At 46.4% G+C, this 25,749-nt stretch overlaps 1 non-coding gene across 1 annotated transcript; it reads left to right on the top strand.

Annotated features, from left to right (window-relative positions):
- The first annotated feature begins 11,597 nt into the window (after nt 1-11,597).
- On the top strand, nt 11,598-11,682 carry TRNAR-UCG (transfer RNA arginine (anticodon UCG)). The gene has a single exon. It is a non-coding gene; the product is annotated as a tRNA-Arg (tRNA).
- The last annotated feature ends 14,067 nt before the right edge of the window (nt 11,683-25,749 follow it).

Genomic DNA, 25,749 nt, shown 5'->3' with positions numbered 1-25,749 from the left:
TAAAATATCGGTTGACAATTAACTTGCTTCAAAGGATGGAGAACTCTATTTCTGGAAGCTGTATTGAAGTAATTAGTTCACAGATTAAATCGCAAAACTGCTTACTGGACAAATGAGTGAGTGACTTTCTTGGCACACTTCATAACAAGTGACACATCTTTGACCAGTCACCAGGAATGTGAGTTTACCCATCAAGTATTGAGACCCATCGACATGCTCAGGACGGTTCTAGTACCCAGGGGAAGGGAGAAGAAAAAAAGAAGACATAATAGAATAGTGAGACCCAGGCCCTGTCCTTGAGCATCTTAATTGTAATGAGGAGAGATAGATTCAGAAAGCTCTTTACAGAACCCTTCTGACACTCCAAGCTGGCAGTAGAATCCTGGACAAATTCTGTGGGATTTAGACATGGCTCAGCCAGCCAGATTGGTTCTGGTCACAGCGTCTCAAGACCACATCATGTCACAACACACTATGGCCACATCACTAAAACATCCAGACATGTGTTCAGCCATCATGCAGCCAAACCAGTGTCTGTGGGGAGATGAGTGGTTCCAGTACAATCGCAAGTCTGAGAGTGGAAAAGGCAAATGAAGAATTCCCGTGGACACACCAACTGGAAAAGAGATGGGGATGTGCCAGCCTCTTCCATCAGAGCTATCGCCTCCTCCTCCTGTCTGTCTAGATTTCCTAACCTTCTCTTGCTAAGAAGTGTGGCTAATTTTTTATAACTCAACATCTATTTCCAACTCTTGTTCTTTCACATCCCTCCACTGTAGCAGCTGGAAAGGCTGACTACAGCTTTTCCCAGCTGCCTTGTGAGGAAGGGTGGTCATTTGCTTCCTCTGGCTGATGTGATGAATGTGAAAGTCTGCTAACGGCTTCTGGGAATGCTTCTGCTTTACTGACACCCAAACCCCCATTTCGGTCTTGAATATAGATATGACATCTCAGGTTGGGCAGTCTTCTTGGAAACATGAAGGAAAAGGTCAGGATAAAAACAGACACGTCACTGATTACTTGACATCACTAAGCCACCAAAGCAAACCTCAGACTTCTTGTTAAATCCAGTTTTGTTTAAGTGATTGTTAGATTGTCTGTTACTTGCAGCTAAATGTATTCCTAACTAGATTCAAGATGAAAATTTTTCTCCTTTACAGGAAGAATGATCCAATGAAATGTCAGACTCTGGAGCCCAACTTCTTAGGTTTGAAATCCCATCTCTGACACAAGTTGGCTGTGTGATTTTGGCCAAATTACTTAACTTCTCTGTGCCTCAGTTTCCTCATCTGTAAAGGACAGAATAAGACTCCTGCCTCATAGGGCTACGGGGAGGATGAAATTAATTGAAATATTTAAAAGGCTTAGAAAAATGCCTTACACATAAGGAACACTATGGAAGGGCATTATTTATTATTATTATTATTATTATTATTATTCAAACCTGAGTTTCTTATTTGACACAAGAACCATTATTTGTATCAAGTTGTGGATGAATCTGTTTGAATAATAGATGGTTTTTGTATGTGGATTTTGTTGGCCTTTCTTCATTCATATATGACTTAATGGGTATCTGTCATGGGCTTGGTTGCCTGTAGATACAAAGGTAGAAATTTGGAGCACAAATATTCCCCATGTCTGACCAGCTAAGGATTACACACACACACACACACACACACACACACACACACAGCTATGATTGTGAATCACAGGAAACTTTAAAGTGTCCCTCCTTTTTCTTCTGGGAGACCAAGGAGCTTGCATAAACCTACAGTCTGTCAGTCAACCTCCATGGGTACCAGATGCTCACACTCCCTTCCTCTCCTGCCCTGGCTTCCCTGGAGCTGCCCTAAACGGTCCCTGCTGCTCCCGGGATACAGAGAGTTGCTGATGGTGCCACTTCCCAGCCAGCTGCTGGCTGCAGTGTGCCCAGAGTAGCACAGCAGACCCATGCAGAAGAGAGGGGAACAGAGACCTCCCCAGCCACACCGTCCCCTGAGCCCCAAGCACTGGGTCTGTGCCCAGACTCTCATAGATGTTCTCAGGAGAACAGTTCTCTCATGCTCTGGCTCTCATTCCTATAGCGATGGATTCAGACGCTGTCCACCAGACTAGACTCAAAACAGTCATTCCTGCCATTCTAGCCAACTCTTCCTTTCCCTTTTGCCTCCTTTCCCCATTAGTTGCCAAAAAAAAAAAAAAAGTTTCCCATGTAATTAAAGGAATGGACATGAGTAGGGGGTGAAGAGTGGGCCTGTCTGCACCAGCAGCAGCTGGGACCCAGCCTGGCCAGCAGAATGCTCTAGCCCAGTGCTGTCAGAGAACTGTCACCTTAACACTTCATGACAGTGAGAGGTAGTCGGACAGGCTTTTAAAGGATCAGGCCACACTGATCCCTTCAATACATGAGTATTGATCACTTACTAGGTGTTTGGCATTGGGCTACTGCTTGGGGTACCATGATGAATAAACACAGAATCTAGCCTAAATCACAATTTCCAATGAAGTGAAACACGGATGAATCTGAGCACTTTTTTTTCTTTTTTCCATTGAAACATCTATGATATGCTATCACTTTTGGACAAGACACATTCCCAGCCTGGACCCTCCAACTCCCTCCATAGGGAATAGAAAGATAAACATTCTTTTATTTGCAGTTGACATGGTTTTATTTTCATGAACTAGGAGTGGCCTTAATAGACAACAGGCCTTGCTCTTCAATGACTGCCAAAAAAGAAGAACTACAGAACATCTTTTCCGAAACCACATCTCTGAACATTTAACTCACTCAGAGTTCACCGTCCCATACAGCAGTTACCTTTTGGTTTATAATGTAACTGTACAATTCTGATACACTCTAATCTAAATCTCCAGGACAGTTCACTAAGACCCCAGTTCCCAAGGGGTCGTCCAACAGTATTCCTCGAAGATAAAAACCCCCTAGGAGAAGCTATGTAACTCATCTCGAAAATACACTGAAATATTTTGGGGAGAATTTCACCAAGAGTGATTGGAACCGAAATGGAGAAGTCTAATTAACCCTCCATTAACCAGAATATCCTGTACCTCTAGGAATCTGGGTTAATCAAAGTTTTATTGTACTCTTGAGGATTTGTAGTAACCACTCAACCTGAGATGCCAATGGCTCAGAGGACAGACACAGTATTATTGCCTAGCAAGTCCTTACGGGGCCTGCTTCAATGTATGAGCAGTGCACCTTCACCTCTAGGTACATACCTCCAAATAACCGGAAGAAGGACTCTAATAGATATTTGTACACAAGCACATGGAAAGATGCTCAATATCCCTAATCATTAGGGAAAAGCAAAGTCAAAACCACAATGAGGTATCATCTTACAGCCATTGATATAGCTACTATTAAAAGAAAACAACAAAAAATCATGTGTTGGTGAAGATGTAGAGAAATTGCAACCCTTGTACACAGTTGGTGAGAATGCAAAATTGTGCAATGACTATTGAAAACATGATGGCAGTTCCTCAAAAAATAAGAGACAGAGTTGCCATAGGATCCAGAAACTATACTTCTGGGTATATACCCAAAATGATAGAAATTAGGGTCTCAAAGAGATATTTGTAAACCCGTGTTCATAGCAGCATTATAGCCAAAAAGTAGAAGCAATCCAAATGTGTATCAATGAATGACCGGATAAACAAAAGGTGGTATATATACACACAATGGAACATTATTCAGCCTTAAAAAGGAATGAAATTCAGATGCATGTCACAACCTGGGTGAACCTGGAGGACAGTATGCTAAGTGAAATAAGCCAGAAGCAAAAGGAGAAATACTGTACGAGTCCACTTACACGAGGTACCCGGAATAGTCAAATTCACACAAAGTAGAATAGTGGTCACCAGGGGCTGGGGGGAGGTGGGAGTTACTATTTCACGGGTCCAGAATTTCAGCTGGGGAAGATAAAACAGTTCGGGAGGCGGACGGTGGTAATGGTCGCACAACAATGCGAATGTACTTAATGTCATCGAATTGTGCCCTTAAAAATGATAAAAATGATACATTTTATGTTACTTATATTTTGCTAGAGTAAAAAAAAATTAAATAAAGAAATGGGTGTTCTTAGGATGTCACTGGCATGCATGTATGTGCAAGGATGATTGCAGGCCATCTGTTCTTTTCTGAATCATAATCCCTGGCCTGTTTATGCCATAGCGGGATCCTCAGTCTTGGCCATGGTCTCCTTTCCCACCATCCACTAAGGAGTCTGATTAAGTGGCATTGCTGTATCCACATGTGATTTACACAAATAATATCTTATCCTCACCATCCGTCCTGTTTGTGGCTGCACACTGTAATAGGAATAATTTCAGAAGGTTCCAGCTGGCCTTCTTCAAAAGGTAAAGAAACTCCAACATTTTTCAGGTTTCTCTACTCTTTTGTTGTTTCAAGTGAATGCTTCCTCTAAAGGACAATTTCAGCATTTCTGGGATCTATTAAGAAGAGCATAATGAATGTTACAGAACCCGCCAACTTAAGGAGAGAGAGAGAGAGAGGGGGGAGAAAATATTGCCAACTTGCAGAAATCCCCCACACCCTCTTTATACCAAAGGAGCCATATCTTCATGCCATAATAAATGCAAACTTGGAAAGGCTCACAAACCCGCCTGCCTCTTCAGCTAATGACAGCCTCAATTATGGGGCCTAATCCTGCATTCCTGACACTCCCCTTATCCCTGCATAACTTCTAGGGGAGTCAAAGGGCCCTCAGCCCTGGCCCTGGCAGGGAGACATTAGTTATGCAGGAGCAGTGCCTGGGGCGTGCTGGCAAATTTAAGGGTCTGTTCATATAACAACACACATTTGGAAGCCTTAAATCCTCATGCTTTGACTCTTCACCTTATCCTGAAATAAAAAGCCACAGTAACTCCATTAAAAAATATAAAATTCCTCCACAGGAAATGAACACTAGTTTGCTTCTAATTTATATCGGTTTTAGGTTTCTTCTTCCCCACTCCCTTTTTACTTTGAATGTTAGTGTCCAGTTCTATGGAAAATATTTTCCTTAGGGAAACAGATAAACACGAGCATCATGCTCGCTCTTCGCATTTTATTTACTAACCTGGCCAAAACAGCGTTGGTTTTTCTGCGGGCTCTCCCCCTTCAGTAAATGAGCGGAAATCCCTCACAAATACACGCAGAGGCTACCCCCTTAAGTCACCCTGTGAGGACACCTAAAGACCTCTGGCTTATTGAGAAGTGGCCTTGTTTTGTATAAACTAATCATCCATCCAGCTACGTTAATAACGAGGCTATAACTCATTTTCATCCTAGGCACACACTGTGTATTATCAGTCTCCTAATTAATCCCAGGCAATTCAGGGGGCAGGTATTATTACTTCCAATTTTCCTCACTGCTCCTCATGCCGGAGACTCAGCAAACAGAGGGTCATGCTCTGTGTCCCACAGGCAGGCCCCCGAGTCCCAGCCCAGAGCCAACTCCACCCCAGACAACCTCTCTCCGGACGGGGAAAGCCCTGGGAACCAGCACACCCCTGCTGATCTCTGAGGCGGTGGGGCTTCCTCACGGGAGAAAGAACCTGGGGTCAGCAGACATCCGGCAAGCCTGCTTAATGGACAAAGTCAACAGCAGCTTCCCCAGAGTCAGAAAATAAACTCAGAGCCTTGGTACACTGAGCATGGCCGGGCCTGTGCTCTGGGTAGCTGAGACTTCTCCCTCACACCTGCTTTGTCCTTCCTGGGGCGCGGTTGTGGTGGGGGCCCCAGACCTCACTCCCCCCACCCCCCATCAGGCTGCTAGCTGTTTAAAGTCATGATCTTGGGCTGAGGGTTCAAACCCCTCCACCACACCTATAAAATCATAATCCTAGAGCCTTTGAAGTCATAATCTCCCAAACAGGGGATTCTTAGGTTCACTGAAAAAGTAACTTCCCCACTTCTCACTTCCCTGGTTCTGAGTCCAAAAAGACATGTGTTCAACCATGAACATGAGCATCTATAAACACTTTCAAAAGAGGTCCAGCTCCCTCAACTCCTAGGGCCACTGAGCACTGGAAAACTTTCTTTTGTTGCATTCCAAAGAGCTCTAAGCTTGGGGTCTGGAGACCCGTGTTCAAGTCCTAACTCTCCTACTAACCTGACTGGTACTTAAACTCCCCAAGCTTCGATTGGCTCATCTTTAAAGTGAAGATAGTAATACCTGTACTGCCCCCTCCCTTTGCAGGATGGCTGGGAAGCAACAATCCTTCCTGGTCTCCTTCATTAAGCTTCTCTTCTAATCGGTCAATAGCGTTGGAGTTCCTCGGCACAGGGGCGTTGACCATCCTCTGCTCTCACTCACTCTCCCCCGGTGAGCTTATCCACCCCAGTACCTACACTGTCAGCACCGCGCCCAGTAGGCCATGGTTCCCATTTTAGGGTTTCTGTGCCCACATGAGGTGTGCTCTCAGTGCACCTGCAGCTCTTCAGAGGGTTGTACCTGCAGGTCAAAGAGGGAAAGAGCTGGGGCTTGTGTCCCACGCCCCCCCACCAGTGAGGTTCCTTCTCTGCGGGCTGAGGCATAACTTACTGTGCCGGAGTTCCCCTCAGAGATCAGGCTGACTGCTGCCCTCTGCAGTGTTTTGCCCTAGACCACACTCTTGCCTAGTGTCTTCTTCCCTGCTCTTACCTTACCCTCTCCTTCCCTTACCTGGTTCCGCAGGAGCACTTAACCAGCAGCTTACACACGAGTCCTCAGCACGGGGTCTGTTTCTAGGGACCTCCTCCAGTAATGTATCTCCAGCCAGACTTCACTCAACTCCAGACTCACATATCTAAATATGTCCTTAACTCCCCTTGGATTTCTCAATGGCACCCTCAAGGCCAACATACTCAAAACAGAACTCATGGTCTTCCCACATCCCCAAGCCCAGATGCCCTCCAGGGTTCCCCAACTCAATGAGCCCTACCCCTTTCACAACTACCCCCCCAGCCACTTCACAATGTAGAATCCCAGGACTCTCCTTAGAACCCACCTTCCCCTCCATGTCCCATTCCGTACAGGCCATCTTTAAGCTCCTGCGGATTTTAGGTCCTTCGTGTAGCTAAAATCTACAAAACTCTCCCCATCAGCTTCCATCACCATCCTGTCTAGGCCACCATTGACTCTTTTCCAGATACCCATAATCCCCTCTGATAGATTTACACACCTTCCTTGTGGCTTCCAGCTTCAGTGCTCCAAACCACTAATCGAATCACATCACTTCCCTACACAAAACTCTTCCCCAGGTCTCTGTTGCTGCTAAGTACAAAACTCCTTCCCTTGGCCACCAGGCCCTTCATGGTGCAAGCCTACCTCTCTTTTCACTCCAGCCTGCAGGCATCTGCCTCTTTCGGTTCTTCCACCCAGACTTTTCTTCCTTTTCCTCTGCACCTCATATGTTATGCCCAGGCCTTCCACTCAGCTCAAGCATCACTGTGTCAGGGTTACCCAATCTGATCTCAAATTTCCTATTCCAGGATCCTGCAACACCCCGGTTCCTCTCCTTGACACCGGCCACAGCTGCAAGATGTTGCAGTCAAGAGATCATAAACACGCATCTGTGTGATCATGTGACTCGGCTACCAAGCCCAGTCCCAGGTTTCACCACTCTGTCCTCCGTAACACCCGGCAGATACTCAAGGAACTTGGTTAGCAACTTAGAAAGTCCATAACCAAGACTGGAGGAGTTTAGGAGCCTAAGTGTTTCCCTCAGTACAAGCAGGGGCAGTGTCTGTTCTGTCCCTGGGACCTTCCTGTGATCTTCCTGCGACAGCTCTGCCTCAGGCACGTGTGACCTGAGAAATCAGAGGATTATGCCATGAAATAAGGAACTAGTCTCCCTTAGGAGAGGGAGGCATGAGACAGATCATAGGCCTCAGTTCCCAAATGTCAAGCTGGAATTATCCCCTTCCTAAAAAGGAAGATACAAACACATTGTCAACGTTCAGTCATCTAACTGCCTTTTAAAAAGAGTTCTCCAATCAAAAGGGAAAAGAAGCCATGGTGTATGCCTACAATAGCCAAGCTCGCAGCTTCAACGCGTGTCTTCACGAATCCTCATGGCAACTCTGCGAGGTATTGCTTGCCCCATTTTACAGAAGAGGAGACTGAGGAGCTAAATATCTTACCTGAGATCATGAGGTGAGGGAGCAGATGGGCGGGGCTCTCAGGGCCAAGGGCGCTTGCCCCAGAGCCAAGACCATCTTCGTGCCCCACCCCTTTCCATCTGCACATCCCAACCGTTTTCTGAAGTTTCATTTGTTGAAAAAAACATGAGCCTGTGAATGTCTCGTATTGGTACACAAAGTATGATTGTTTCTGGTTTATTTCTTCATGAAAATCACCAGAAAGGCTTTACTTCTGATCCAGCAGATACCATACTTTGAAAGAGCGTGATTCAAAGCAGAGCCTTTGTGAGAAGCAAGGACCAGGTATTATTTATTTTGGTGATGACTAGAAACTAGTACGTTCTCTATAAGCCCTTGTGAAATAGAATTTGACTTCTCTCTTGCTGGCCTATTGCGTGAAGATGAAGTATGAGAAGTTTCTGGTTCTACGTATCAACCTCTGTCAGCATTCAGTTTGTTTTCCAGACCAAGAGCTTGACTTACTCTATGAAAATGAAATACTGTTTTTGAAAGCATAAAAATGAAGTTTTTCTCTTTATTTAAAAAAAAATTATTTATTTATTTATTGAGAGAGAGGGAGAGAGAGAGAGACAGAGAGTGAGGGTGCATGCACATGAGTGGGGGAGGGGTAGAGAGGGAGAGAGAGAATCCCAAGCAGGCTTCTCGCTGTTGGCAAGAGCCCAACATGGGGCTTGATCCCATGACCCCGGGATCATGACCTGAGCTGAAATCAGGAGTCAGAAGCTTAACCGACCGAGCCACCCAGGTGCTCCAAGTTTTTCTCTTTAATTGCTGCATGACCCAGTCACAATTATTGTAGTTTGGGAATGGAATGGAATAAATTTCAAATAGGGCCGATGCTCTTGAACAGGGAACCAAATCCACGTGCTTTATTTTTTACCCCATCTCTAGACAGAGCCCGGACAGCCCAAGGTAAACAACACATCTGAAGCTGATTCTTTGTCTGGGACCTCGAGGCAAGCCATAGGGAGTGGCAGCAGCTTCAGAATCCATAAAGCAAGAACATGCTCTTCCTGTTCCTCTTGGAATCCATTTTATATTTCCATAAATGCCTCATGCTTTGTATGTCTTTGTCACCAGGCTTGTCTTGATTTTGTCACCAGGCCTGTCTTTGTGTATCTTTGTCACCAGGCTTGATAACTCCTTATGGGCTACTGAGATTGAAGAGTCAAAGGAGAAAATCAACTTCTCAGGCTTGGACAAAACTCCAATAATACCACTCAGAGCCAGCATTTTGACAACTCCGTGCAGGTTATACACTGCTTTTATACACTCACTTTGGGGCTGAGGCTTTCTGCCCTCTTTCTGGAATGTTCTCTCCCAGATCTTCTTCCACCTTAGTTCAGATGTCAACTCAGTATCATCTTACCTGACCACCCTAGTGTGCGGGACTTTATATAGCTGTGTATTTTTCCAAAGCCATCAACACTCTCTGAAATCTAGTCTTTTTGTTTCCTTGCTGGATACCTTCCTCCTCACACTAGAATATTGGTCTCACAAGGACCAGGATTTGTCTTATTATTCCTGCCTCCCTGGGGACCAAAACAGTTCCTGGCACATTAAAAACACTCAGTATTTTTCATTGTATTGGTGAACAACTTCATTTGAGCATTGTGGTCCTGCCTGGTAGTTCTTATCTTCATTTTAGAGATGCAGGACCCGTATCTCTTTGAGATTAAGCCATTCGCCTGGAGTCACACAACCAGTCGGCGGCAGAATCATAACTTGAACCCAGATCTTCTGCCTCTGGTCTGGAATCTTCTGTTGGGAAGGAAAGTGAACTTTTACCCAAAATTGGGTCATGCTGGGTACTCTTAAAAGCAAGTTGCCCATCAGGGATCATTAAATGTCAACAGTCTGGAATACAAAAGTCCTGATAAAACCCTGAGGCTATTCCTCATATGAGAGATGAAAAAACACCTGCCAGATGAGCTTAATGGCACAGTGCGGGACTGTTCCCAATGGCAACTCGTGGATGGGTTGCTGTCCCTCCGTTCTCGCACACCGCAGACCCTCTCCCATCCCTCCCTTCGCTGACCTTGGACCTCACTGGCCTCTGGGTCCCTCATTACAGGAGACTCTGGCCTGGCTCTAGACTTTCTGCAATTTTTCTGACATCCTAATTTCTTGATCACCTGTGCTGACACGATCCTGATTTCCTTCAATATGTCTTTTTTCCACTCCTGGGAAATTTATGTCTGCTCTGGCATATGTCCCCACCTTCCTTTGTGAAAAGAGAGGCAAGGAGGGGAGAGAAAAAAATGCCTTTTAATATTTTTTTAGCATTGTCTTCATGTTCTGTCAATAAATTACCTCCGCCAGCTTTTAGAAGCCCTACCGGCTCTTGTACTGACCTCTAGTTCCTTCTGTACTTGAAAAATGCCTTATTATTTATCTTAGCCTCTCTTGCAATCTTCTCTTCATTCCTCACCTTTGCTTTCCTTATCGTGTTTTTGCACTTCCTTAACTTTGTGCCATAATTTCTCTAGCTGAGTTGCTGTTTGATTTCTTTTTTTCATGCTTGCTCGCTTTCCTAGGTTTGATTACTTCCCCTACCACTACCACATCCTTTTTAGAGCTATTTGTTTGGCCTCTTTACTACACTTCATGTTGCTAGGGAGCATGTATTTTCTTTGGGCAGTTTCTAGTCATTTCTCTCCGGTTACACTCTGCCGTTGGCAGCTGCTCTTAGTACCCTTGGATTTCCTCGGTAGGAGCTGAAAACTTTTGTTCCCTCTGGACTCCCTGCATGTGCAGGGAGGGTCCTAATTCCTGCTGGGCCTTGCAGGGAAAGAGCAGTTTCCCATACATTGGGCTGCAGCCGAGAGAAAGCGAGGTGCCTCGATTTACACGTCACTCAAGTCTCCCCAAGTCAAACCGCCCGCGGGTGCAAGTGGAGTCACTTTACAGTGGTGTTCCATGCACAGCGGCAGGTGGTTGGGTGAATCCTGTGTGCTCACTACTAAGACCAGTCAGGTGTGAATGATATCCTGCCGGGTTCCTTGGCCAATGTCCGCCTTCTGGATGGCTTTCCGGCCACCAGGCACTGCTGCTGATCTTGGGCACTGCTGCCACCTCTGTGGGGGATTGTCACATTGACGGGTGCCACCAAACTGCTGCCACACACCTGCACTGCCATCACTGAGGCTGTAGCTCTCAATACCGCAAAGCCACACTGGGTTTGGGTAAAAGACATCTTCTCTCCAATGTTATGCTTTGTCCGCAGGTGTCAACCTGGCACTGCTTTGGTCCTGGAGAGCTTTCAAGGAAGCAGAGTGAGTGTCGTCTCCTTCCAGCTCTTCTTTATCGCTCTTCAGACAGGAGTCCCTGCAGCTTGGTTCAAGTACACGCAGATACCATTTGCCCCTTTGACACTGAGGCAACATACGTCTGTCCATCTCATCTTCCATTAGAATGAGGGGCCCTGCGGGGCGCCTGGGTGGCTCAGTCGGTTGAGCGTCCGACTTCGGCTCGGGTCATGATCTCATGGTTTGTGGGTTCGAGCCCCACCTCGGGCTCTGTGCTGACAGCTCGGAGCCTGGAGCCTGCTTCGGATTCTGTGTCTCCCTCTCTCTCTGCCCCTCCCCCACTCGTGCTGTGCCTCCCTCTGTCTCAAAAACAAATAAACATTTAAAAATTAAAAAAAAAAAAAAAGAATGAGGTCCCCTGCAAGCGGCTCCTTAGTTTTGCATGCAGAAGGACTTTGGGTGAACACACCTAACTACATCTATCCCATCATGGTCACAATTTAGGGCCCACTGCACACGTCGGACTTTGGACACACGTGCAGCCCCATTCTGACATCTGCCAGAGTCCAGTGGAATCTCTGTTCTCAGGTGTCGATTTCAACAGCATCCCGAGGATGCCTGTCTCCCACCATGGAAATCTGCAGGCAGCAGACAATGGTAACGGATGGAAAACGAAGAACGACGGTGATGGCAGATACAGCAATCAGTACAATCCAGGTTCATTCAGACTTACATGTACTAGATGCAATGCTATCTTCTAGAATCACAATGATAAATATGGTTACAATTTGCAACTTTATTTTAGAATTTAAGTTCTAGTGAAGGAGAGATCCACATGAAGATACAATTTAATCACAATATTTTTGGTGGTGAGATAAAGGTTTCCACTGCGAGCCATGGGAGCACAGAGGGGTTGCTGACAGTCCTTCCTTATGGCAGATTTCCTGTGTTTTCCGAGTGTTCACATGAGCAGGTTCACCACAGTAAATATGCCACTCGCACTCCCCGTCTGCACCCCTCACGTCTCGAAAGGCATTTAAGCCACGTCTGTTACCCACTTTGACTCCCATGCCAATCAGATATCAATGACCGAATCTGGGCCCATGGCGCTCTCTGTCGCAGCAATTTGGAATGAGAACACAGAGTATGAGTCAGGTGTACCCACAGGATCATGGGCACTTGACCTGAAAGGTCATAGAGAGTTGATCCTGAAGTTCATGCCCGAGCAACCCAGGGCCACCCATGAGGCAAAGTCATGGGATGCCAAGGGCATGGGTAAGCAGAGAGAGATGGACCTCAGAAAACCAGGGAATGGAGCACATGATGCAGAGAGCAGATGCAGAGTGGGGCCATTCAGAGTCCTGTGTCCACACTGTGAGTTCACATGAGCTTGTGATATCCTGGTTCCGGACCTCATGGAATTCAAAGCGTGTCTTTCCTCTCATTTTTCTGTAAGATTATCTGTTGTAATTCTATGGTAACACTCCTCTTACCTTCAGCTAGTTCGACTGGATTTTTTTTTTTTTTTTGCTTTACAACCAGAGCCTGAATTAATATAACCTCATATTTGCGCACCTATAGCCGTCTGAGGCAAGACTTCCTTCTAGACTCGGCAAGTGCCCTCTTCGTTACCTGGCTTAAATGTTGCCTCCTCTCTGAAGCCTTCCCTGACAGATCCCTCCCTCGTGATCCTTCAGGACACTGCCCATAACCATTATGTTGTGGTGTAATTGATCCACCTAAAAACATGCTGCCTCCCCGACCATGAGGTCCTCAGAAGGAGAGCCGTGTCTTAGGGCCTGTTACCCAGAAGGTGTTCAGTCAACGTTTGCAGAATTGCCTCAGTGACTCGCAGTTGGTTCTGGAAGCAGCCTTCCAGTTGGCACACCACGCTATCTGCCACTCAATCTTCCCTGCACTCGGGGGGTTCTGGGTTTATGCTGACTTTGCTAACTTACCATTTCATTCCCAACCCCATCTTCTCTCAGTCCTCCCTGGCGTCCGGGATTGCTGGCTTGTTGGGTCTCTCCTGCTTTGTGCAGACTTCACTACCCTTGGCTCGGTGACAGTTCCAAGGCGAACCCCGTGGGGCAGAGCACACGCTGTTTCCCAGGGTTCTAGAACTCTTTGCTGAGTTTTGGCTCCTCTTCATGGCTTTGTGTGGTTGCCTGGGGCCCATGCTACCTGTGTGTCTGCTCCTGACAGAATCCCCCCACCCGATCCCGCCATCTGTTTATTTTGGCTGCATCGCCTTCTTTATGTCCCTCTTCGGAGAGACAGCGAATAGCAGCTACTTCTAGTCAGCCAGAAGCCCTCGCTGCCTTGTCCATCGGAGAAAATTTGTCTCCAGATCTGCAGCAGCTTTCTTTACGTGGGAGAGAAAGAACATCAGTGCCTGTTTGCTCAGGAAAAGCAAGGACAACAACAACAACTGTTACCCTGTGTAGACCTTTTTTCCTTTATGGATTGCAGGGCCCCCCAGCAAACCCACCAGGTTTCGCTGCCAAGCCATATATCCACGCCGCTGGTTCACCCCCTGTCAGCCTGGGGCAGGGGATGGCGGCAGGAGAGTTTCACAGGCAGGAGAGTTTCACAACTTTGGGGGATTTACTCGTTTTACTCCTCTCTGTTCTCTCTCACAGAGTGTTTTGCAAGAGGGGTTCCTGTCGGTACAACCTGATGCTCTAACCTCCGTACTTATAGTACTGATAGATGTGGGATTGCCTGGGGTGGGGGGGGGGGTCAGGTGGTTTAAGCACACTGGGGCTGTGACACCTTTGCCCCTCCAAGTGTTACTTTCTGACCTCTGCTCTCAGGCACAAAGCAAAAAACAACAACAAGGACGACAACAACAGCAACAACAACAACGACTCAGGCTCAGCTCAGCCCCATGAATTTCAGAATGGACTTCCCTGTCTCCCTCTGAACCATGCCTCTCGTGCTGATAGATACGGCTTTTATAGACTCTATGAGTTTTCTGTATCTTGGTCTGGAAATGGAGCCAGAATTTTTGGCTTCAAATAGCACCTGCTGAGGTCGTGTGCCTAGGCTGTTTCTGGTCTCCATGATGGACACGGGAAACCCAACTGGGGACGGACCTGTCTCTGAAAGGGCTCTTCCTTAGTTGAGGTAAGAGAAGCAGCCCCTCTCCAGTTGCCTGGAGTAGGAGGCAACATGGCAGACGGTCCCATGGCCCTCTTGCTGCAGGGTAGGTATGGAACAAGAGACCAAGGGCAGTCACCAGCCAGGCCGAGAGCCATGAGTGATCAGAGCAGGAGCGGATGCCTCTAGTTTTGACTCTGTTCCTCTCTTTGTCTTGCTTCCTTCTTCATCCGGAGGTCTCAGCACATCAAAATATTAGTTAAGGAGATAATTTAATCCGGAGACAAAATGATACCTCTTTAAACCTACTCACCAATCAGACAGCTAGAAGCTGTTTGCATCTGACCATAAAGGATCCCCAAAGCTGCTCTTCTAAAATGAAAACCTCTCTCAGTGATTTGGGGGTGGGGGGCTAAAAGTATGGGCAATAGGAGAGAAAGAGCACTTCACTGGGAGTCAGGGCCCTCTATTTCTAGTGCTTGGCTCGTTACTAATGATGTCACTTTGGACAAATCATTCTATTTCTCTGGCTTCATTAGTGACCTCAGTGGGAGCAGTTTTAGTAGAAAATCTGACATCCTAATTGCCAAATCCATAGACTAATTTTCATTCCTCATCCACTTGACAACTCCATTGCACGTGGCACTCTGACTGCTCTTTCCTTCTCAAAACGTCTCTGCTCTTGGCCCCTGGGACCCTGCCTCTGTGAATCCTTCTTCCACTTCTCTCGCAGCCTTCTTCTCTCTTCCTGAATGCCCCTCCCACTCCGTTCCCTGTTGCCTGATGGTATTCCCCAGAATTTCCCTCCTGACTGCTGTTGTCATCACACATCCATTTCCTAAGTGATTCCATCCACTCTTCTGGAGCCCCCATCTCTTTGCTGGTAACCACCATATCTGTACTTCAGAACTCTCTCGGCCTCTCCTCCGAATGCCATCCTGCCCCTGTGTCTGCCCACAGGATGACCCATCTACTTGCACAGCAAGCCCCTCACACTCAGCCTGCCCCAAACTCAGCTCATCATCTTCTTGCATATATGCCACCTATCCCCTGAAACCTTGCACCCTGAATCCTTACACCCATTCTGCCTTCTGTATTTCCCTTGCTCTTGAAGCTAAATGGTCTTTCATGCTTTGTTCTCCCTAGCACAGTGTTGCTACAAGTCTATCTGAGAGGTGTTCCTACATCTTCATTCCACCAGTGCTGCTGAACTTCAGGTCCTCAGGGTCTGTCATCTGGATCTTTGAGATAGGACCCAAAATAGTCAAGAACGGTTTGGGCTGATATAACAAGAACGTGGAGCTTGCCTTGGCTTGACCAAACAGAGCTTGATTTTTTTTTTCTCACACAGTAAGAAATTCAGGTATAGAAGATCCAGAACCAATATGGCAGACCCACAATACTTGCAGGGACCCCAGCTTCTTCTATCTTTCCAGTCAGCCATCCTTGACATGTGGCTATCACGGGCTTGTCACCTAAGCTCACAGAATAGTTGCTTCTCTTCCACATTCACATTCAGGGCAAGAAGAGAGGGGAAGGGAAAAGGACAAAAGGGCAAAAGGCAAATTGCCTCCTGAGTCTGTTTTCTTTCAAAGAGCTCTCCTGGAAGCTCCACCCACTGAGCTGCATTTACATTCCACTGGGCAGAACTGTGTCATGTGACCACCCTCTGCATGAAGACTGGGAATGGGAATTGGGAAGGTTGTTTGTTTCAAGCAGGGCATGCTGCTTCCCTTATTAAAATTGGGATTCTATTAGAAAGAAAGAAAAGGAGAGTTGATACTTCAGAAGTAAATAACTGTGTTTGCCACAGCCTGATCTTGGTCATCAGAATCTCCAGTCACTACTCTACTCTCTATATCCCTGAAAAAAAATGTGATTATATTGTCACCTGTTTTAAATGTCTCTGGTGAATCTTCATGGGCTGCAGAATAAAGTACAAACACCTTGGCCCACAGTCTGGGGCCATCTTCCTTTCTATGCTCCTCTCTTGCCATCACCTCCCCCGGTAGAACATACCCCGAGCTCACAGAACTTTTCGTGGCTTCCTAAACCCGTGATGCCATGCCTTTGCACGTGTTATTCTCACTGCCCTGCTGTCTTTCTCATCTCTGGACATTTCTTCATACTTCATCGCCAAGGAGGGAATAGGCATGTATCTGTCCCTTACCTCAACTATCTTCCTCGACTCCTAAAAGACAGACATTCCTTACACCTATGAGTCCTCCCTATCCCCCACAGGCTCTACCCCATAGGACAAGACATTCATACTGAAAGGGCAGAGCCCTGTATTAGGTGGGCCGTGTTTCCTGGAGGATGGGATTACTAAGTTGAAAGAAAACACAAATCTTGGAGCACATTCTCTGCCACTTGCCACTCTCTCAGTGAGGCCCAGGACCTTCTCCCTTACAATTATTTCATTTCTTCTTCCCTTGAGAAAATTAATCTTGAGTAGGACACCTCAAGCAGCAGCTGGGCCACGATCCTGGCTCACTCCATTTCTATAATTCATCCATGCAGCTACTTCAGGAAGCTGACTCGGAATCTTCTCAGAGACTCAGAATTCTCTCTGTTGTTCTCTGCAGACAGCCTGAGTGTAAGGGTCCCCAGACCACTCTGTAGTATGGAAGGCAGGGCACATATGCTGAATTTTACCAGAGCTTTGCATTGTGGGATTGGGCACCTGTCAGGCTTCTGATAAGAGCAATGGTATGTTTTCCGTACAGCTAGGGAACCCTTGTGTACTGACAGTGATGTGCTGATCAATCTTTAACAACTGGCTCTCTGAGGTGGGAGTGGCTGGGGAAGGGAAGCTCTGGTGTGTAGGCCTTACCAAATCCTGTGGTGTAAATACTCCCATCATAACCAAATTGAAGCTCCCGACGGGATGCAACTGAACCTGAAGTTGGAAGGAGGCACAGTTGGCTCTGGCACAAGGAGCCAGCAGAGAGGAAGGATGCATGATCAGGCCTAAGCACCAAAATCACACACAAAAGCTTAGCAGCCAACTCCTCAGCAACATCTCTGAACCAACATTCCCTTCCATCAAAACAGGGCTGTCTCTTCCCCCGGTTCACACTGCTCTTTGATGATTCCTCCCCCACGACAGTGTTTTTGAAAGTCTTCTTTTGGTTGAATGAGTGCCCTTTGCTGCAGTGGGCATTGCCTCTACCATTTACTCCACAAACGGGTACCCAGGGCCTTCTGTTCCGCCACTCCCGGTTGAATCCTTTTCCCATTGAAGAGGCTGCTATACTTAGGGTCGCCACCAGGAGTCACTCTCCAGCATCAGCCAGAGACAAGGAGCCTGAAGAGCACATAGTAGGGCTAAATGCCCTCCTGTCTAATGAATGAAGGACAGAAAGAAATGATACTTTCTTACCTTGACCCCAACCCCTCCTCCCCGATTTGCCTGGCTATCTCCTACTTACCTTTCGGGGTTTAATTTAAATGTCTCCTTCTCTAAGAAGCCCTTCTTGGACCACCTAGCCCCCACCGAATGTGGGTTGGATGCCTCTTCTCAGGCTCCCATAAACCTTTGCCATCTATAGAATCAATCATCCTGCCTACCCACATTTCAGTGCTGACAGTATTGCCTACTGGACTGTGAACTTCATGAGGGCAGGGGTGTTGCCCATAGTACTCCTGCAAAAAGGTACTCAGTAAACAGTTGCAGAGTGGGTGGTTAAGAAGAATGTGTAATGCTTTCAAATGTTCCCTGGGGAGGTTTAGTTTAATTTCTTTCGCCTTTGTCTTTTTCTCTTGCTATCATTACTATTATTTTTCTCACCAAATTCCTGCTTTCAGGATGACAGTACAAAAGAAAAAAAAAGGGGGGGGGTAGGAAAGATTTCAATGAATCACAGCTTCCAGCTGGTTATCATTATTTAAATTTTGGCTTTATCATTGTGGGCAACTGAAGCCTATGATTTAAGCTATCTCTAGCGGAGCAAGGAGGGCGGGTGCCCGCCCAAACACTCATATTTCCAGAGCGCACTTTGCTGTGTCAATACACATTACTTGTCACATTGCAAAGAGTCTGAGAAGTTTGATCTCCACTGTTAGATTGTTGTCATGTGTCAAATCATACAGCCCAGGAGGAATGCGTACGATGCACAGGAAAAGCAGACACTGAGCCGCGGTCAGACTGCCTGTAAGATAAACACTGTCGTGTAGACCAGGAAAAGAAAGGTCAAAAAACAATCTGAAGCTTCAGATACTGTAAGCCCTCTTTCATTTTCTTGCCACTCTGAGCCTTCAATTTTACCAGCGTGGGCAAATACACCTTTCATCCAACCGGCCTTCCCGCGGATTCTCCCACGATAGGTTTGAGTCATGGTCCCATCACTGGTGAAGCAGGGTGGCGTCTGTGAAGCCCTCACATTAAAGCGGACCAAAAAAGCAGGCATGGGGAGCCTACAGGCCCCTACCCTCTGTCTCCCGTGACATGGAAGCTCAAAGAAGATGTGCAAATGCCACTAGATGCTGGGAAGAAAAATCCTCTTCAGGGAGTATAAGCTACCCAAGTAGGAAGGCCGGAATCATTGTTTGCTGCTGCTGCTGGTGGGGTTTTTTTTCTTTCACTTCTCTGTCTTTTTTTTTTTTTTTTTAAGTTGGCTGAAAAAGATTAAACAAACAAACAAACAAAAACCAGGGGACCACATGAGTACTAGATTTCTGTATTAAAGAAGGAGCGGGTGCAAGTCAACCTCCCCATTGAAAGACGCCCACACACTTGAAATAGTTTCCTAGAAAGGCAGATATAATTTAACTGGGTGTAGCTGAGCGCACTGGCAGGGCATTTTTACGACACCTTCCAAATCCTCGATGGCTGATCCCATGGTATGACAGCAGCATACCACATTCATTGCACCAGACAAGGATTAGGGGAGTAAAATTAGTCATGTATGTAAATTGTAATCACGTTGGATGGTTGTATGTGCTCATTTAGGCATTTTAACAGTGTGTGATGCTATCCTCTCCACAGGACTAATAAGCATTAGCCATAATGAGGTCAGTCAGTCAGTCAGGCATTCCCAGGGGATTTAATTGGGACATGGGTCTCTGCTGAAGTGAAAATTAATAACTTTTGTCAATGTTCTGGTGAAATGTTCTGTCTTATTAAACTATGAGGGTCAATTAGAAAGCATTATGTAATAAAGTCCCCAGCAGCAGAACTCAAATTGAGTTATACCACACTCATTATTCCAGGGCGAATGCATTTGAAAATGGAAAACCAGAGCGCCATATGGAGGATTCGGGTCAGATTTACAAGCATCGCATGTTAAGGCTTCAACAAGAAGGAAACAATTAAACGTAATACCGAAATAAATCAGCGCGCCGAGCGTGCTGTGCAGGGCCAGGAGCCTGGGGCCGGCTGCAGCCCCGGGGCTGTGACACCGCAAAATGGCAGCGTTTAGGAGGCTTGTCTGGGCTGCGTCAGGCAGCCCCATCCCCGCAGATCGCTGCGAGTGCTTCAAATCTGGGGCACACCTGGAAGGCTCGGGCCTGCACACTGCCTCATATAAATAACTCTTTATTGTGTGGCTATTAAGACGAGAGATTGCTTTTATTAAAGTGCAAGTTATTGTGGTACAGCAAATTAAAGAATTTTAAAGCATACTAAACAGCCACCGATATTCCCCATTTGGTCATGTTTTACAGTACTTTAAATGGGCGGTATGTTGTTAGGGAGATAGAAAGCCGGTGCCAAGGTAGGGAACTGACAAAACAGTCATCAGGCAGTCCTAGCCAGGAAGGGTTGGGAGGGTCACTGTCATGGGTCTAGATGGGGGGCGGTGGTGGGGGGGGGCAAGGATGTCCCCTGGCCTCTGGAAGACTGGGAAAGGTGGTGGTTGTCTGCTGCATTCCGGTAGAAAAGGACATCTTTGATGTTTTTAAAGATGCTCTGCAGATAAAACAATTAGGAAACGGAAGCAGGTAAGGAGGGAGTTGCAAACACATGTACCGTCTCGATACTGGGGGTGGGGGGGGGGGCGGGCACAGCTTTCGTCATCTGCCCAGCTCAGCCATTTCTGAATTGTCTCTTCTCCCGTGAAGTGAGCTGGGTCCCATGATTTCCCCTTCTATCCCTAATGCTGATTATGTGTCTCCTTAGAAACAAGTTGTAACGATGCCCCTTGCTTGGCTCCAAACCATCATGGAACCCCAGTTGTTTCGTCTCCCTCACCTCTCCGACTGCTGCCGTGCTCTGGGCCCCTGCCCCTTCCCACCAGAGAGCCACCTCCACTCCCACCGCCTGCCCCCATTCTCTAAAAACACACCTCTGGTCATGCCACCCACCCCTGCTTAAAAACCCTTTAACACCTTCCCTTTGCACACAGGGTAAAATCCAAAACCCTCCCATGGCCCCCCGAACCCCTCCCAGATGTGCCTGCGGCTCACCTAGAGCCACGCTTCCCTCTCACCCCGTTCTCACAGATTCTGGAACACGTGAAGTTCTCGCTCTAACCGGGGTTCTCACACATGCGGTCCCTTTAGTCTGGAATTCTCTTCCTCCTGATTATGTGTGGCTGGTTCTTCCGAAGCCTAGATATCCATCCTCCAGGAAACCCTCCTGAGCATTCTGTCTCAGGTAGCCTGTCCAGAACTCTGCATCATCATCCCACACGTGCTTCCGGAGAGTCACCGAGGCCTATCCAACCACACCTGGTCTTTACCACTATTGGAATAAATACCAGCCTAAACCTTATGGTGAAAGCATGTTTAAAGCCGATTTGAAAACTAAAGCTGCTCCGTCAATAAGAGAATAGATGGTTGAATTCGGGTGTTTTCATAAAACAGGATACAATACAGAATGAGAATTGAGAATGCATGGACCAAGGCTACAGACACAAAAACCGTGTTGAATCCCAAACACGTAATGTTGAACAAAAGCAGCAAGTCACAAAAGAATGCATACGTCGTGATGGCCCTTATACAGAGTGGAACACATAAGCAACACATAACCAACATAGTAGATATGTGGTAAAACTATAATGAAACAAGTAGGAATAAGGAAGATTTAAAAAAAAAAAACAAAAAACAAAAGCAACATTCAGATAGTGGTTACTTGCCAAGTGTGGGGGTGGGGGGTGCAAAGGAAAGGGGCCAACATAAGGGATGGATGGAGGGTGATACTGTTCTTTATTTTCAGTTGGGTAGCAGTTTCATGATTCTCCAATTATTTTTTCTGCTTCATAATTTGTATGTTTTTGTGTATTTAAAAACGCCATCAATTTTTTTTTTAATTAAAGCAGACTTTAATTTCAGCTTTGCCTGAACATACCCAATCTCAGGGAAGAAGAGCTTCCCCTTCTTCAGGAGTGCCTCCAGAAGCTTCCTTCAGCTAGCCACACCCACTGAAGGCCGAGAGACAAGAGTCCTTGGGATCTGTCCTTGGGCCAAGTCAACACCAGTAATTGTTCAAAATGGAAGAGAATGACTTTGGGGATATTGGGTAGGGCTCTTGAGCAAAATTAAGCCTTTACCGGTCCTTCCACAATTAGCAAACTCTTCCAACTTCAAAGCTTTTCCACCTTTTACATTCCCTTATTAAAATCCAAATACCCTTGAAAGTATCCACCCCAGAATCAATACCCTCATGGTCATCACTAACTGAGAACAGGATCCGGGGTTGGAGGCTGGGACACCCAAGCGGGGAAGGGGCATGGCAGAGAAGGAGGTGAGGCAGCCCCAAAGCCAAGTCAGGCAGCATCACATTTGGCCCAGGGCAGCCTTGCTGAGTGTTTTGCACAACCCCACTGATTTCAGATTCTCTTCATTTTTTTTTTTTTTTATTCGAGTCCTCGACATGTTACCGGCACAGAATGCCCCAAGATGGCCAATGTGCCCCCTGGTGATGTTGCCACATGCTGAGATTATCCTCCTTGAGCAATCCCTCTTTCTAATGTTAGTGGAGGGGGTTTCTGGTTCATTTGTGTTGCTGGGTCTCCCAGGGCCACACTTCTGTTTCGAGAGAGAGTTTTGGCATTCGGGATCCTTCTGACATGTCAGGCTGAAAAAGTGAATTTGAGCCAAGAGTTCTGCTTCTTCATTTTGGTTATTTATGAGAAGCTGGTATTTTCTGCTAACAAAGACAACGGGAAATTTCAAAACCTGAAAATTATCAAGCTGCAGTGTTGGGAAAATAGAAGTGGCAAAGTATTTCTCAACCAGTTTGAGTAACTTGCCTTCAATATTTTTTCCCAGGAGTAATTACAAACAGAAGTGCCACTTGCCTTTCGGGATCTTTTTGCTGAAAAGTATGAAGCTATTCCAGGAAAAGTCTACACAGAGAGTCTCTATCACCACACACTCTTATAGGAAAATGAAATCTGTCTTAACCTCTATGCTCTGGCTAGTGAATGAATGAGTCAATGAATGAATAAACTGCTTAGCCTTACACAAGTAATGCTACAGATCAAATAAATGTCTGTTAGCCAAGCATTACTATCCTCGTCTGAGGCCCCATTGTTTCTTTATCCAAATAATGTGTGGGCTTTTCTCTGATTATAAAATGAACATATGCAAATTATAAAATACTTGGGAAATACTGAAAAGTACAAAGAAGAAAACAAAAGCATCCATAATCCTACCCTACAGAAGGACCTTATTAACATGGATGTCTATGTCACATCACTGTTTTCTGAGCATATAAATGTTCCATGGCTGAGATCTTGCTGTCTACACTGCTTACTCTATCTGTGTTCGACAGAATTCTAAGATGACCCCCAGTGCCCTCTGCCCTTGGTTAATCTCCTCCTAGTGAATGTGGGTAGGAGGAACCCGGGAATACGATGGTCTGGGATCCCCATGATTAGGTCACGTTGCATGGCACAGTTTAAGGAGATTGGTTATCCGGGTCACCTGACCTAATCAAATGAACCTTACAAGAGATGGGGCTTGTCTGGAGATAGACTTGAGGCATGAAAGGGTCTGAAGCAAAGGAGACCCTCCCTTGGTGGCTTTAGAGAGAGGACCACATGGCAAGGAAGGCTAGAAGCTTATAGGAATTAAGAGCAGTTCCCAAAGACATTCAGTAAGGAAACAGGGACCTTGGTCCTACCACTGCAAGGAACCGAATGCTACTGACAACTTGAATGAGCTTGAAAGAAGATCCCAGCCCCAGATGAGAGCATCACCTGGCCGAAAGTAGTATCTGCTGAGCTACACCCCCTCTGAGAGAAAGAAAACCAAGGTGTTTCTAAAGGCTTCACTTTGCTCCCAGATAGAAAGTGAAAACTCTGGGAGAGTGTATGACCCTTTGTGTTTCAAAAGTGAAGGCCCTTAACAGTCACAGGCTCCGCCGTCCAAGGAGAGGGATGAAAGTTGTGAGCTGTAGGTGTTGAAAAGAGGCTGGTTCCTCCCAAGACCAGGAGAGAAATAAGGGTTGGTCTTTGATCCATGATGGAGCTATGTCCCCACGCGAGCCTGGTGCCCTGGGGGACCTCAGGGAGGGCCTGCCGTGTCACTGTCCATGGGTCAGTGCCCACCATGGCTGGGGATGCTCTGCCAGGGTCCTCAAACCCAGCCTGAGGCTGAGGAACAGACAACTCTTCTCACTACCCTTAGCTAGGATTGGCTTCACCCAGATTTAATTTAACTTTGAAAAATAAAGAAATAGGGCAGTTTGTACCACTTGGAGATACGGGGCATTCTTGTTACATAAATGGCACGGTGATAAATAGTTCTACATAAATATGGAACTATATTCCATTACTACTTTATTTGAATACATTTCTAGAAGTAGGTCAAAGGATAGAAACATTTTAAGGTCCTTCCTATAAATTATCAAATTAGCAGGCTTTTAACTTTCCTAAGCTAAAATATATACAATACTAATTTATAATAAATTCTTTCTTCCGTCTCCAGCCCCAACCACCAGAATACAATAACTAACTACAGAAGATTCGAGGCCCACTTGAACGAGCCTAGGTGCTGTGTACTTCTTCGTGGAGAAAGGTAGTGTGCGGCTTGTGCTGTGGGACAGGCCTGGATACACACCCACCTGTACTATCGACAGACTGCATGAACTTGTGTACATGCATTTTCTGGGACTGCCATAGCAAAGTTGCCCAAACTGGGTGCCGTAAGCAACCTTAATTTATCGTCTCCCAGTCCTGAAAGCAAAAAGCCCAAAGACCAAGCTGCTGGTAGGGTTGATTCTGAGAGTTGTGAGGGAAGAATCTGTCCAGACCTGCCTCTCAGCTTCTGGTGGTTTACTGGCAATCACTGGCATTCCTTGTAAACAAATGACCATCTTCTCTCTGTGTTTTTACATGGCCTTCCCTCTGGCCTAAATTTCCCCCTTTTTATAAGGACACCGGTCATTTTGGATTAGGGCCTACCATAATGACTTACTCTTAACTTGATCATAGGCAAAGACCCTGTTTCCATATGAGGTCACATTCACAGGTACCGGGGGTCAGGGCTCCAATGTGTACTGGTTAAGTTATCGACTAAAATTTGTGTTATTACTATTTCACATGGAAACACAGAAATCCATGCTTAACTGGGTGGAGATTTATGCTTATGTGGCCACCATGGTGCGCCTAGAGGAAATATACTGTCTTACTTTTCAAATGTCTTGTGCCTTTTCCTCGTCCAGCCTTTGTAGGCAGGTTATAAGCCAGACACAGACCTCACCTCTCCCACAAAGCCCACTTTGGAGATTTGGCGCCTGCCTTCTGCTGCTAGTTCATTGTTTGAAAAGTGCTGACGCCTCTCTTCATCCACGGTGCCAGGACTCCGTGCCAAAGCTGCCCACATGAGCGAGGCTTTCCCTGCATGCCAGGGTTTCAGAAGGTGGGGTTGGCACCCACCATAGTCAGAGAGGCCCTTGTGATACAACGCACATACATGCACACACACACACACAGGCACGCACATGAGCCGAGACCAGAGACCCCAATCAGGCCTCAAAGCAACGCTTAAAAGGAATAAAAATTGCTCAATCTCTTTGATGATATTCAAAGGATCTTTTTTAACATATGAGAAAGCACATTCTAAATTCTGAACACATCTGGTGTCATCAGCTCTTTTTCCCCCCCACTAAACCCTCTTAATTCCATAATTTAGGAGGCCTTAAGACACAGAAGGATCTCACTGCGGCATAATTGGGTATCCTATGTACTCCAGGTTGGATTTAATGCCCCACCTCAGCCTGGAAACTTTTTCACTGAGTCAGACAGGAAAAGTTTGAGGCGGTGGGGGCGCGGGCTGGGGGTGGGGGTG

This window comes from Acinonyx jubatus, chromosome D4, assembly GCF_027475565.1.
Source record: "Acinonyx jubatus isolate Ajub_Pintada_27869175 chromosome D4, VMU_Ajub_asm_v1.0, whole genome shotgun sequence".
Classification (NCBI taxonomy): domain Eukaryota; kingdom Metazoa; phylum Chordata; class Mammalia; order Carnivora; family Felidae; genus Acinonyx; species Acinonyx jubatus.
Note: the sequence above shows the minus strand (reverse complement) of the source record. Positions and strands in the feature narration are given on the sequence as shown.